Source organism: Amblyomma maculatum, chromosome 3 (genome assembly GCF_055883805.1).
Source record: "Amblyomma maculatum isolate TAMU_Amacu chromosome 3, ASM5588380v1, whole genome shotgun sequence".
In the NCBI taxonomy this organism is placed as follows: Eukaryota; Metazoa; Arthropoda; class Arachnida; order Ixodida; family Ixodidae; genus Amblyomma; species Amblyomma maculatum.
In genome coordinates, this window is record NC_139346.1 from 107,577,540 (window position 1) to 107,589,749 (window position 12,210).

General features: G+C 46.3%; 1 pseudogene; it reads right to left on the reverse strand.

Annotated features, from left to right (window-relative positions):
- Positions 1–10,892: 10,892 nt before the first annotated feature.
- Positions 10,893–11,883, reverse strand: LOC146195505 (uncharacterized; annotated as a pseudogene).
- Between the last annotated feature and the right edge of the window lie 327 nt (positions 11,884–12,210).

The window sequence follows — 12,210 nt, forward strand, 5'->3', positions numbered from 1 at the left end:
AAGGGACGCGCAATTTTTCCTGACCGCTATACTCCTCCTTCCTTTAGACAACCTCAATTCAGGCAACAGTAGGCCGGCAACGACTTCCTTGCCACCTTATTCCTGCTGAAGAAGCCGGGAGGGGGAGGGGACGGGCAGTGTGGGGTGTCTGAGCTAGCCTCCTTTTAAAAGTCAATTTCAGGTCAGTTCAGGTCAAAGTCAAAGCAGGTCAATTTCTAGGGGCAACACTTCCTCTGCAATGCCCTGCCGATTGCCCGAGGGCTCTAGGCAAGGCAGGAGGGGCTCGAGACTCTGGGCAGCAGGAACGTCCACCCAGAGGATGAGGGTGTTGAATTCCGGGTCACTAGCCATTCTATCTCATACTGCCTCCTGCCGCAGCGTTCCGAAGTGTCCCGGTGGATGGCAGATGCCTTGTGGGTCGCCTTATGTATTACCAGTCCGCCACAGGTGCCGCAATAGATGGCTCCAGGATCAGGAGCAATCAGCAAAGGCAGGTGCGCCGCCATGCCCTCACGCACTGTGCGGCTGCGAACCCCCGGTACCGCTACAGGGCGAGGTCCGCTGCCACCTGGAGCTGGTCTGGCCACGCCGCCGTGCTCACATAAGCTTCCAGACTCATAAGCAGCCACAGACCAGAGCCGCCATTGCCATGGTTCGGCCGTTGTTGCCGGAACTCGTCGCGCTGACTGTGGCCGCTCATGTTGCGGTTGCGGATCTCGCTGCTTGGGCCTCGGCTGCTGTGTAAGATGGTGGCATGGCTGACGGCACCCCGGTGGCTGACATAGATGCAGCGGCTGCTCCGGCGAGCTCGGTTGCCTCGAGCGGCGTCGATCTTCTTGATGAGACGTTTCGGGAAGGACTGTGGCGTGGCAGCCGAGTACCTCGCCTCCGAATGACTCTGGTCCGTCCTGCCGAGCCTTCTGGGAAACAAATGGAATTCCGATTGGTTTGCCCTCGGTGCATCTCTCCTGTTGTCCTTTTTCGGCTAATGTCATGAGCATTGCTTCTGCGACGCCTAGCGGCACACTCCTGCGCCCGACGAGGGAAGAGGGAAACACAAAGGAGAATGTATACATCTGTCTCCTTCATCCTCAATGGCGCGCTATATTTCGCAGGGATGCACGGTTCTCCGTGATCACTACACTTTGAACCAATTCAATAAGTATTCTGCATGTGCTGGGTGTTGTGTCAGAATTAACTGAGCAGCTTTAAGAACCAATGTAGTCTGATTGAACTGCAGGGGAGCCTCGCTATTCTTGCACTGTTCTTCAAATTCTGCTCGGTGTGCACCAAAGTGAAGAAGGACCTCATCCTTCGTGTGTATCCTCTGCTGCCTCGTTGCTGCTATTTTCATGTTCTGAATCTTCCCAATAATATAGGCAGGCACCAGAAACTGCTTTTGTTACATTGAATGCAATGCGAAATCCAATGCAAAAAAATTAACGCTGGAAATGTTTCTGTTTCAGTTACCTATAATTGTGGCATAACTTCTTATACAGTACAGAATTACCTCTTTTAGAAATGCATTTGTTTATTTCACAGAAAGCTGCAGTACAAAAACACTGCTGTATCTTGCTCCTAGATGCTTGCACCAGGCACCCACCGCAGCCTGAAAGTGTACCACAGCAGCTGCGCGCCCTGACAAGGGTTGGCACCCGCAGGCAGGGTGCGGTGGGTCCCACCGGCCACTTTTGGGTCCGCAATCGTGGGCCATGAAACTCCTGGCTCGATGATGGTAGGGATCAGTTTGATAAGGCACATGAATGTCTATCGGCACAGACCTCTCGGACAGCAAAAATAGTCACTCACGTACCATGCTGTTGCAGCTGGCTTCCGTACGTCCTCAATATTTGAGGTGTAACTCTCCCCGGGAAGCTGCACGCAGGTGTCTAATATCTGTTGGTAAACAGCGAGGCTGGTGGCTACTGTGCCATTAGGTCTGACGAAGCTGAGTGGTAAACTGCGTCCAGTCAGGAATGGCGAGTGGCAGCCCGATGGTTTACAATCCAAGTCTTAGCTACATGGCTCAAGAAGAAGCCAACGTAAAAGTTTTGTTGAAACGTTCCAGTGATTGTAGGTGCCAGCATCTTTATACTGCTCCAGCCAATTCTCAACGTCGTGGCTGGGGAGGCCAGAATAAATGGGAGGACACCGCTGCTAGGTGGTAATAATTCAGGTTGGCTGACCTGACGGCGTAGCCTGGGACATGTGAGTGGTAGCTGTGCCACTAGAAGCCTCGGATTTGGGAAATACGCCAGTTTGGGAAGAAGCAGCAGTTTGGAAGACAACACCCGGAACATGGGAATGTTGATTGCGATATTCTTTCCTGGTAGATTGGCCGACCAGGATTCGACCGGATGTAGCTGCAGGGTTTCAGTTGAGAGGTGCTGGAATCAGCAGCAGGCTGCACCGCTTGTGAGGTGGGCGACCGAGCTTTATTGGCACTGCGAACAATGATGTAGAAGAACGATCACACAGAACATTGACGATGATGATGAATCACAAATGAAGATAAAGTTCACATGAAATGAAGGGTGATGATGAGTAACTACAGATGTGGATGAAGTTCACGATATGTACAATCAAATCTGACACATTATATTTCATAAAATATGCAGGCATGTGAAATCAAAGCACAAAAGCGCAGATGTATTATAGTCCTATGTTATACAGAACAGTCTGCATGCACATGCTGTGACAACTGAAAGTGAAACGCATTGAAACAAATGGACAGAAACAAACACTTCATGAATTAAAGCACCAAATCATATATGTGTCAAGAGCAAATGAGCTTAAGATATTTCGCTCCTTTGGGCTTCTGCATTCTGGCACAGTTCAGTGACTTAACAGAAAAGTGCAGCCTTGTTACATAATAGAGAGGTTTAGTATTTAGTATACTGTGATCCTGCACCGCATGCGGACAGTGCACACGTGCTGATTGGTTCCAGCGCGGCAAGTGTTTATGCCGGCTTCCAGCACGTGGCGTCATTTATTGGTGTCAAGGGGATCTGCGCATGCACAATGGATTGCGCAGTGGTGGATCATGGTAGCGGATTGCAGTACACTTAAACTCCCTAATACCATCATCTCAGCACAGTGATTCAGAGTGATCAGGATAGCCAATACTCTGCTTCTGTTTGAACGAAAGATATCCGTGACACTTTCATGGTGAAGCTCCTGCATGCTGAAACAGCTAGTGAAAAGGTTCTTTCAGCTTCTCCAGAAACCTAAAGGAAGCGAAACGGATATAAAAGGCCTCCTTTATGCTTCAGGCATGTAAACTCCGGAGCATGAAGGTTTCGTATATCATTTTTGTCAACGAGTAGGAGCTTTCTACATGCATTGCATGCCAGTTTGGCCAAAAATTTTTCTGCTGCATATCCTGTGACATAAAAAAAAATAAAATGCTGATTACTCCTTGTGGACGCACATGTTATGTGATCACAAGTTGTCTCTTTCAGTTGCTTTACAGCAAGCTCAGCACTGCAGTGATCAGCATTAGCAATCAGGTTGTCAATTAGTTAGTGGTGCCTCTTGCCTCTTGTACAGCATCATGGCTGTGTAAAGAATCACAACTGGTTCTGTATTTCCATGTGAAGCAGACTTGGCTAGATTGTAAAAGCTAAGGCAGGACTCAGTGACCTAGAACTGCTCTGGTATTGGGTATGTGTTGCAGTCTTAAGACTGCCTAGCGATGCCAAAAAATGAGGAATTAGCACCCAGCGCTGCATGCTAGGTAGTCCGTTAAAGGACAGTGTGCTGCCAATAGTGACCTTAAGTCCAATCGCTGTAGAGCTTGACAAGAAATCGTCACGTTCGTTGGCGTGAACCTCCCACCCGGAAACTTGTGTCAAAAATGAGATGAGGTTGTTCTCAGCAGTTGAAATCTGGACACAGGGCCTTAGTGGGAAATCGAGACATCATAATCTCTATGAGGTCTGGCATCATTCTGAAAGAAGTACAACATAGTATGAACACACTATAAAATGAGGTAAAATAAAGCCGCCACCACTTTTCTTGCATGTGAATGTCATTTGCATTTTTTGCAAAGTTGTTCGGCGGTGTGTGTGGCGTGCATTTATGCCTGGCATAACCTGAAGGGTCATGTTGGAGCTATCCTCCCGTACTGGGTAGACCGGCACCTGTAGTCAATCACATTACAAAAATAAATTTTTTCTTGCCTACTCTATTGTACTAGAATTACCTAAATATTGTAAAAAGTTCAATGTCTTTTAATGGTAAATAATGTGCATTATTTCATCTCCAGTGATAGTATTCCATGTACTAAACAGTAGCAGTTTTCAGAAATTAATTGAAAGAGGCTTCAAAACTTCCACGTCCGGCTGATGTATTGAAGCCTGGGTGCAGGAGGGCATTCTGACATTTAACACGATGCAGGGAGTCAGAGGCGAAATGAAGAAACCGCTTCCCGTCAACTGCATGTTGTATTTTTTTGCATCTGATATTTGATGCCGTTGCATGAATTGCCATGACCTTCCACGTCATGGCAAGTGGCACCGTCATAAGTAAAGGAATGAAGTCCATAAACAACCCAGCTTTCTGTGCCAGGATTACTGCTACCAGCATGACTTCTGTCAAAAGGTTCTCTTTCGTATTTCCCCAAGTTAGCAAAAGAAGCAGTTACCTGTGTCCACTTGCTAGTAAATGGTATGCATATTGCCACCATGCCATGGTCAGGCACATTGTGCTTACCACTTCTTGGGGTGAATTTAGCCATGTCTACAAATTCGTGAATATGTTCTGCAGAGGAGACACATTCTTTGATAGTTCCATTCATTCTCATTGATGATGAGCTCACCAAGTCTCTCGAATACATCCATGGTGCGTGTCTTTTGCTCGATAATTTTCGAGACTTTCTCGCTAAAGCCGAATCCTGTTCAATGGGCCTTTCATGCTCATAATAATGCATTCCGGGATCCATTCTTCTGAGTACATCATTCCTGTCTTGCTTTTTCCTTTTGATGCTTTGAACTTGTGCAAAGCATCTTGTTGCTTTGTTGTTAAGGATTCATTTTTCTGCTGGAATGTATCTCCACTTGATTTTGAGTTTACTTCTTTCGTTGCTGTTATCTGGCTTGCAAGGCTGCCCAAACGTTGACTTAGCTGCTTTGTTTTCTGATTTGTAATCTTTAGCCGCTGGAATAAATTTTCACTGATGGTCTTTACTTTCCGGGGATGAGCGCTTTTCTCAGGTGTCCGGAGCTAACTCATATATGCCTCCTGCTGAAAAGCAAAGTACTAAATATCAGTGATGCGTTAAATATAAAAACCAAGTCGGTATAATATAACGTATCTTCGTATATTTTGTTTCTTTTTTGAAATTCCCACTCTTCTCCATTGCCTAAAGCAACACCATGCTTTGTGCCTCAGCCGGTAATGAAAAGCGACTGCGGGGCATGGCATAGTTTAAATTAATGGCAAAGAGCAAGTGATTCAAAAATTAAAATATATTTATTATATGGAACCGACCCAAAACATATTCGATCTACGCAACAGAACAATTGAAGGGTGCTTTTTATGATACAAGAAGGGCTTACCTTCACTTGTGACTGCTCCAAGGCAGGACTTGCTGCTCAAGGCATCGGCACAGCTGGTGGGGTGTCCTTTTCCTTTGCTTGACACAAGGAATTGACACAGCTGGTGGGGGTGTCCTTTTCTTTTGCTTGACACAAAGCATCGGCACAGCTGGTGGGGGTGTCCTTTTCTTTTCCTTGACTCAAGGCATTGGCACAGCTGTTGCAGGTGTCCTGAGTTGGTGCTGAACTCAGGGTTGCTTTAGTCTCTAGTTCCACTAAAACTTGACGGGAGAATTTGTTGCTAATTGCAGTTAGAAGTGGGCAGTTTTCTCCCCGAAGGCCATCAAGCAGAGTGGCTACAGCTGTCGCATTTTGTACAGGAGGGGCTGCTAGGGGTAGTGTAATCAACTCTTCCACGCATTTCCCATAGAAGATTTCCAGCCATGCTCTCTTTCAGTAAATCCCAAGGCTTTCACTGAAGGCTTGCCTCACTGCCATGCGTCATTTGTCCGTAAGCTGTGCCCTTTTGTGTTTACACATAGCACTACAGTAGCAATGCATTTCCATATCCTCTCTGCCCTGCTTTGCAAGTGAATTCTGCATCTTCCAGCGAGAAATTGGGCACCTGCGAAACATGCCTAAAATGCCACTTTAAGGCTGCACTCTAGAAAGCGTGCATCTTCAATTTTGTTTCGCCAGCCCTGTTATACCGAATAAAAAGAAATGGTTTTAGGAAAGGAAACAGAGCAGATATTCTCTCTCATTTCAGTAGGCACCCGACCCGTGCTGTAAGACAAGAGAGGAAGGTGGAGGAAAGAGGCGCGGTAATGGAGGGCTGTGGAATAATTTTGATCAACTGGAGATATTTAGTGTGCCCCCCTGAAATCACACAGCACACGGTTGCATTTTGCCTCCGTTGAAATGCGACCGCCACGCCTGGGTTCAATCCCAGCAACTGGCTAAGTAGCCGGGCACCCTTGCCACTAAACCACTGCGGGGGGCTGAGCAAATATTTGCGAAATATATGTTTTGAAACATCCCATGCAGGTAATTTTAATGCTATAGCCAATATTTCAGTAATCTTGCAATATTACATAAGCGATAAGACATGCTGCATTGCTATTTTTTACTAAGGGCATTTGAGTAGGTGATAAAATGCGCTTTAATTCTACATTTGGGTGCAAAGGGGACACTAATGAAAATAAGGGTGATAAGATTAATAATGTCATATATATGAGATATAGAATCGTCATGCTCTTGGCCAACCAGTGAGGCAGCTTTTTAGCTGCCCTGTACTGTTATCTCACTTATGGCATCAGCACGTTCTACCGTAGCGCTATTGCACTACATGTATATGGGCTATTTTTGTCGTGCTCACAGTGTTGATTTGCAAGGTCGCTGGCTTTTTATGTTGCACTCGCAGATTCGACGGTGCCCCCTCAACCTGCTGTAACAGAACATTGCATGTAAACGAAGCAAGCTGTATCATAAAGAAATGAAAGAACATTTGTTAAGGGTCAATGAATTGGCACGGCATTTTAATTAAAGCGGTGTTCTCGCAATGAGCTCCACTTTGCATGCAAGCTTGTTGACACTCATCTGTGGCAGGCACTTGGTGCATATGGAGTTGTGCTGATGCAGTGATGACCCCACTACGATCTTCTGTCCTAAACCACCTGAGCAGACGCTTTCTTTGAATAAGCACTTAGCCATGCTTGCCGTACCAGGCCCAGCGGCTGCCGCTACATGGCTCTCAGTGGCGCCCATGGCGTATTGTGTTGTGTGGCATATTGTCTCATCAGGCGGTTGTTCTGATTACACAGAATCTTGATTTCATACCTGCGTTTGTCCTCAAGCACTTTTTTCCTCAGTCATTAACGGTGCTGTCTTGCAGTGTGCCTACAACTCTGGTTTTAAATGACTCTGGACGTCGGTTCAATGAACCTTTTTGCAACTGTGCATTTGCTTGAGCTCTGCCTTTCTCGGCCTTTGTTGGGTCATCCAGTAGCAGATGTCCAAACCAAGTTCTTTGCAAATTTCTTTTTGTGCATAAGCGGCCGTTCTGGTGTGCTTTGTTATTGCTACACACGCCTCGTCCACTTTACCGTGCATCGCCCTTTCTTCTTCTTTTCTCATCCCACTAAGTCCTAATGATTTGACTGATGTCCTTGAGACTCATTCGGTGAGCCCACAAATAATTTATTGTGACATTCCCTTAGTACTCATACCGACAATGTGTTTTCTCTCATTCACTGGCATCGTTGGCCTCATTTTATTCGAGTGTGACAGTGAATGCAGAGGCGAGACGTACTGTTCGACCCACGCACGTTCAGCGGCAGTGTGACATGGAGGCTGATCGTCAGCGCACTCCTGCGTGTCAGCAAGGTGAAAGAGTCGAGGTAGGAGCTGAATCAGCAGCTGAACAGGGTGCAGCAGAACGAAAAAAGTCACAGGGCCGAGCAGAAGCTTGCTAAGGAGCAGGCGGCACAGCTGCAGCAGCGGGTGCACAATCGAGAAGCATACCTGCATCAGGCATGGGCCTCGGTTTGTGAACGGGTGCATTTGCGAGAGGAGCTGGAGAACATCCACCAGGAGGCTCTGGAGCACAATTGGTAGGAGGCAGAGGCCTGCTTTGGAAGCTGCTTGCGTGCAACTGCGGCAGTGGCTCGACAAGGAGGCCCAGAAGCTGGCTGCCCAGTGCTATGCCTCCGATGGCAAAGTGAAGGAACTGAGCAAGGTGCCCCAGCTGGAGCTGGAGGCAGTGCGGGCGGAGCACCGGCGCCGCCTGGGCACTCTGTGACGCTGGCTGCAGAAGCAATAGCTGCAGCATGCCACGAGCAACCCTTGCACAGGAGAGCAACTGTTCCTGCGCTGTGGATGTAGAGCACCTGAAGCACCTCATTGAGGTCAACATTCAGCTGGACAAAGGGCCTTGTGCTGAGCTAAATGTCGAATGAATCGAGGTGCTCAAGTTGGAGGCTCTGAACGTGGTTCTCGTTTTAGCCTCTCGGTTGCTGGGGAAGGTCTCATGCGGCAACATAAATCAGACATACCCCCCCCCCCCCCCCTTTTGAAAGATTTTAAGTCGTGCAGTGCAGGCAGTGCACAAGAGAAAATAAGAATGGCTTGTTGGATTCTCTAAGGGCTCCAGGACTCTCAGGTGACTTCATTTTTACTGGGAGTGCTCTTGACCGCGTAGCTTTATACGCTGCTGTGAATGATTCAGCTAGAGTAGAACTGAATACTGGGCAAGTTGGTTGGCGTTAGGCATTTTTGCACAGCTCAAAAAGCGATATCCAGCGCTTAGTTTGTACGTGTTTCTTTGCCGGTCTTAGTTTTTTTAAGCTGTGCAAAAATGACACTTTAATTGCTGGGCTGATACAGATTATGCTATTCGTTGTTGTCTGTTGGGAATATCATCCCAAATGCAAACTGCTCTTATCACACGTTAACCATGTGTGCGTCACTATATTCCCGTGTCATGCCAGTGTGCCGATTGGCTGCCAAATCATGTTTGGAGGGTGCAGTATAAGAGAACGTGTAAACTGAAGAGGACAGGGCGACAGGATTTGTGTTAGTGTGGAGCCGCTTGGCATTTGGCAAGCTGGACCACAGTATATCGAAACGAGCTAAAGAACAGGCCTAGGGAGGGAAGGGGCCCCTATCCACTTTCTCGATCCCAGAGGCCGCGGGTAGGCATTGCAGTGCGCCTTCCACTGGAAGCCTGGACAAGCATCCTGATGTGGCCTACAATAGGCAGCCGTGCTGACGGCATGATTGCTTGAACCTGCTCTCCACGTTCACTTTGAGTTTAGACTGCCTTGATCTTCTGCGGAGGAGTGTGAGGGAAAAGGCAGTTGTATGGAACTTTGAACTGCTGTAAATTCATGAATACTAAGGCACTTCTTACTATGCCGGAAGAGTGGCATGAAGGCGAAAACATGAGCACTTTATTAGGTGGAAATGCTCCACCTTATCTTTTGCACTGTAAGTGGGTATGCATTTATTCACCCTGGTACGACCTGCTCTTCCATGTCTATATGCATAAATGAGTCACCGATGAGTTGCAAATACTACTTATGAATTAACCGAAATATCTCATACATGCTGAACAGTTGCTCAGTACCAGCTGCTTTTCTTATCTGGGGTGTCGCCTAGCATCTACTCACGAAGCACCGACTGTCACAGCTGCACAACAGCTGAAACAGTTCATCATTACACTGCACTTAAATTTTGGCACCTCAGTTTACGAGATTCCTGCACAAGTTTCACGATGTTGTCAGGCTTCTCTAATTACCTTGTCACAATTGCTATCCCAGAAATGCAGCCCTGTTGCAATATTGCCCTTTCTACAAAAACATTGGGCTTATTATGACTTGTATGTGAACCTTTTAAGGACAGCCGTTTCTGAAACAATGCCTTGTGCACAAGCCTCAGAAAGTGCTTCCTTATTGCTCAGTAGAAGCACTTTGGCTGACTTCAACAGCTTGGAAGCAGCTTTTGCTGGCACAACCATAGTCAGTTGGTCATAAAATAACGACATACGATGTATCTTGGCTACATTCCTTTCTTAACTTGCCTGCGGAACCGGCAAGTCTTTTTTCCACCTTGCTCACCAGTAATCTGTGTTGACACTCAATGGCCCACTCTTCATCCACAAAGCGGCAAAGCAGCATTGACTTCATTTGACAAAATTATTATAAAATTGTCTGTGAGGTTTCGTCCACATGTCCCTTAGCTGTTAACACTTTCCTGTTCGCGGGAAAAGGGGTGGTTTTTGGGTGGTGTCATGAACATTTTTTTTTTCTTTAAGGGGAGACGCTCCTCGAAAAATCTTTTTTTTTTAATAAGGAAGTTAGCTGAAATTTGCACAGCTCGTATAAAGCGAGCTTCTGTTATGAAATATGCAGTGAGTGTTTTTATATGTATAGTAGGTAAATTTTTATTATCTATGAAATGCATAATTAACACTTTTTTTGTGCACACAATTTTTCTTCTTAATTATTATGACTGAGCATTTTAAATCAGCCTGGGTAGTTCATTATAGACCACAAAGTGGGGCATTCTATTGCGTGTTAGTTTTTTTTATGAAACTCAGAAAAATATGATGAGACTAGTAAGAACAAGATTTGCACCTCTGTGCACCCCAAGGAACATCTGTGCAAAATGTCATTGTGATTCAACAAGTGCAAGGGGGACAAATTGTATGCACAAACTATACAAATGGGCAAAAACACCAATTTGAGAAAAACGCAATTGAAAGTTTATTTGCTTGTTGAATGCCAAAATTCTCACTGAAATCCCATGAAACTTGGTGATACTATAGTTCAAAATGTTGACCATTAGATTACTAGACTAAAAATCTCCTGCTGCATATGTTTCACCCTCACGGTTCTTGTGAATAGTCTTCTGTACGAGCTCGCCCCACCTGCCTAAGGCGATGGGAGTTCGCTTCAGCAGTCAGCTTGGTGGACATGTTTTTTATCCTTTTCTGGCCACATTCAAAGCTGAATCTGGCCAGCTGCTTTGAAGGGAAGACTTCAAGTTCTTCCAGCACTTTTTCGAAGCTGGAGTTGCCCCTGTTGAACCACAGCACTGCAATGGCGGTGGCAGTCTCCACTGCGGTCTGTGAAGCAAAGCGAGTCTTCGGGCACAACATCGAGATCTTGCTATTGAGGGACTCTGCAGCATTTTGGGTCTTTCCTCGCAAACACCGAGAAAGCAGTTTGGCATCTGTCAAGCGTTTATATATGGGCAGCATTGCCTTTCCTTGCGCTTTGTTCAGGAGGGGGGTGTGGTCCGTAGCTGGTTCTCCCAAAGCTTGGGCTCTCTTGTGCTTGCACCATGACTCTCTCCCGTCAGGTCAATTCTTGTGGCTGCTTGCTCCATTGCTCGAGCATGAATGAAAGTATGTTGCCCATATTGCATAGTACATTTCTTGTACACTACCTTTGTTGCCTGTTACTGCTATCTGATAATAGTTTTGCAGTTTCTGAAGGGCCTTGTCACCAAGCTTCTCTCCACATGGCAGCGGTGTCTTGAGCTTCCTTAGTGCACTACCAAGACGTTTGGCAACGGGGTTTTTGCAGTCTTCTTTTGTCACTGCCTTGCATCCGTACACTTTTGCTTCACACACTGCAGTATATGCCTTGCTGTCACCATCACAGAGAAATGTGGTGAACGGCATCTGCGTGTCGTAAGATTCTGTCCTGCCCCAGATACTTAGCTCTACTTCTGTCTCCATAGCATGCGATGAGCACTGCACATTTTTTTCACACAAAGCAGAATGAAATGCCTGCCATGCTTCCTCTTCTTTCTCATCAAGCACTTTGTGGCTGTTACAAGCTTGGCAGTAATTTGACAGTACAGTCGAACCTCGTTATAACGAACACGGATACAGCGAATTATCGGATATAACGAAGCAAAAGCAAAGTTTGGTTGGCTGTGCTTTATTTGTATGGGAGTTCTATCTGTATAACGAAATGAAAAACTGAAAATTTGACGCTAAATCGGTTATAACGAAGCATATTTCGTATTCACACGACTCAAAATCCGCAGAGAAGCAAAAAAAAAATTTTTCAAAACGCTAAGTTTCGGTTTTATCAATCGCCTCCACCTAAAAATGTGTTTGAATCACCCGCGCTTTCGCACGCCACGCCATCTAGGGACTGCG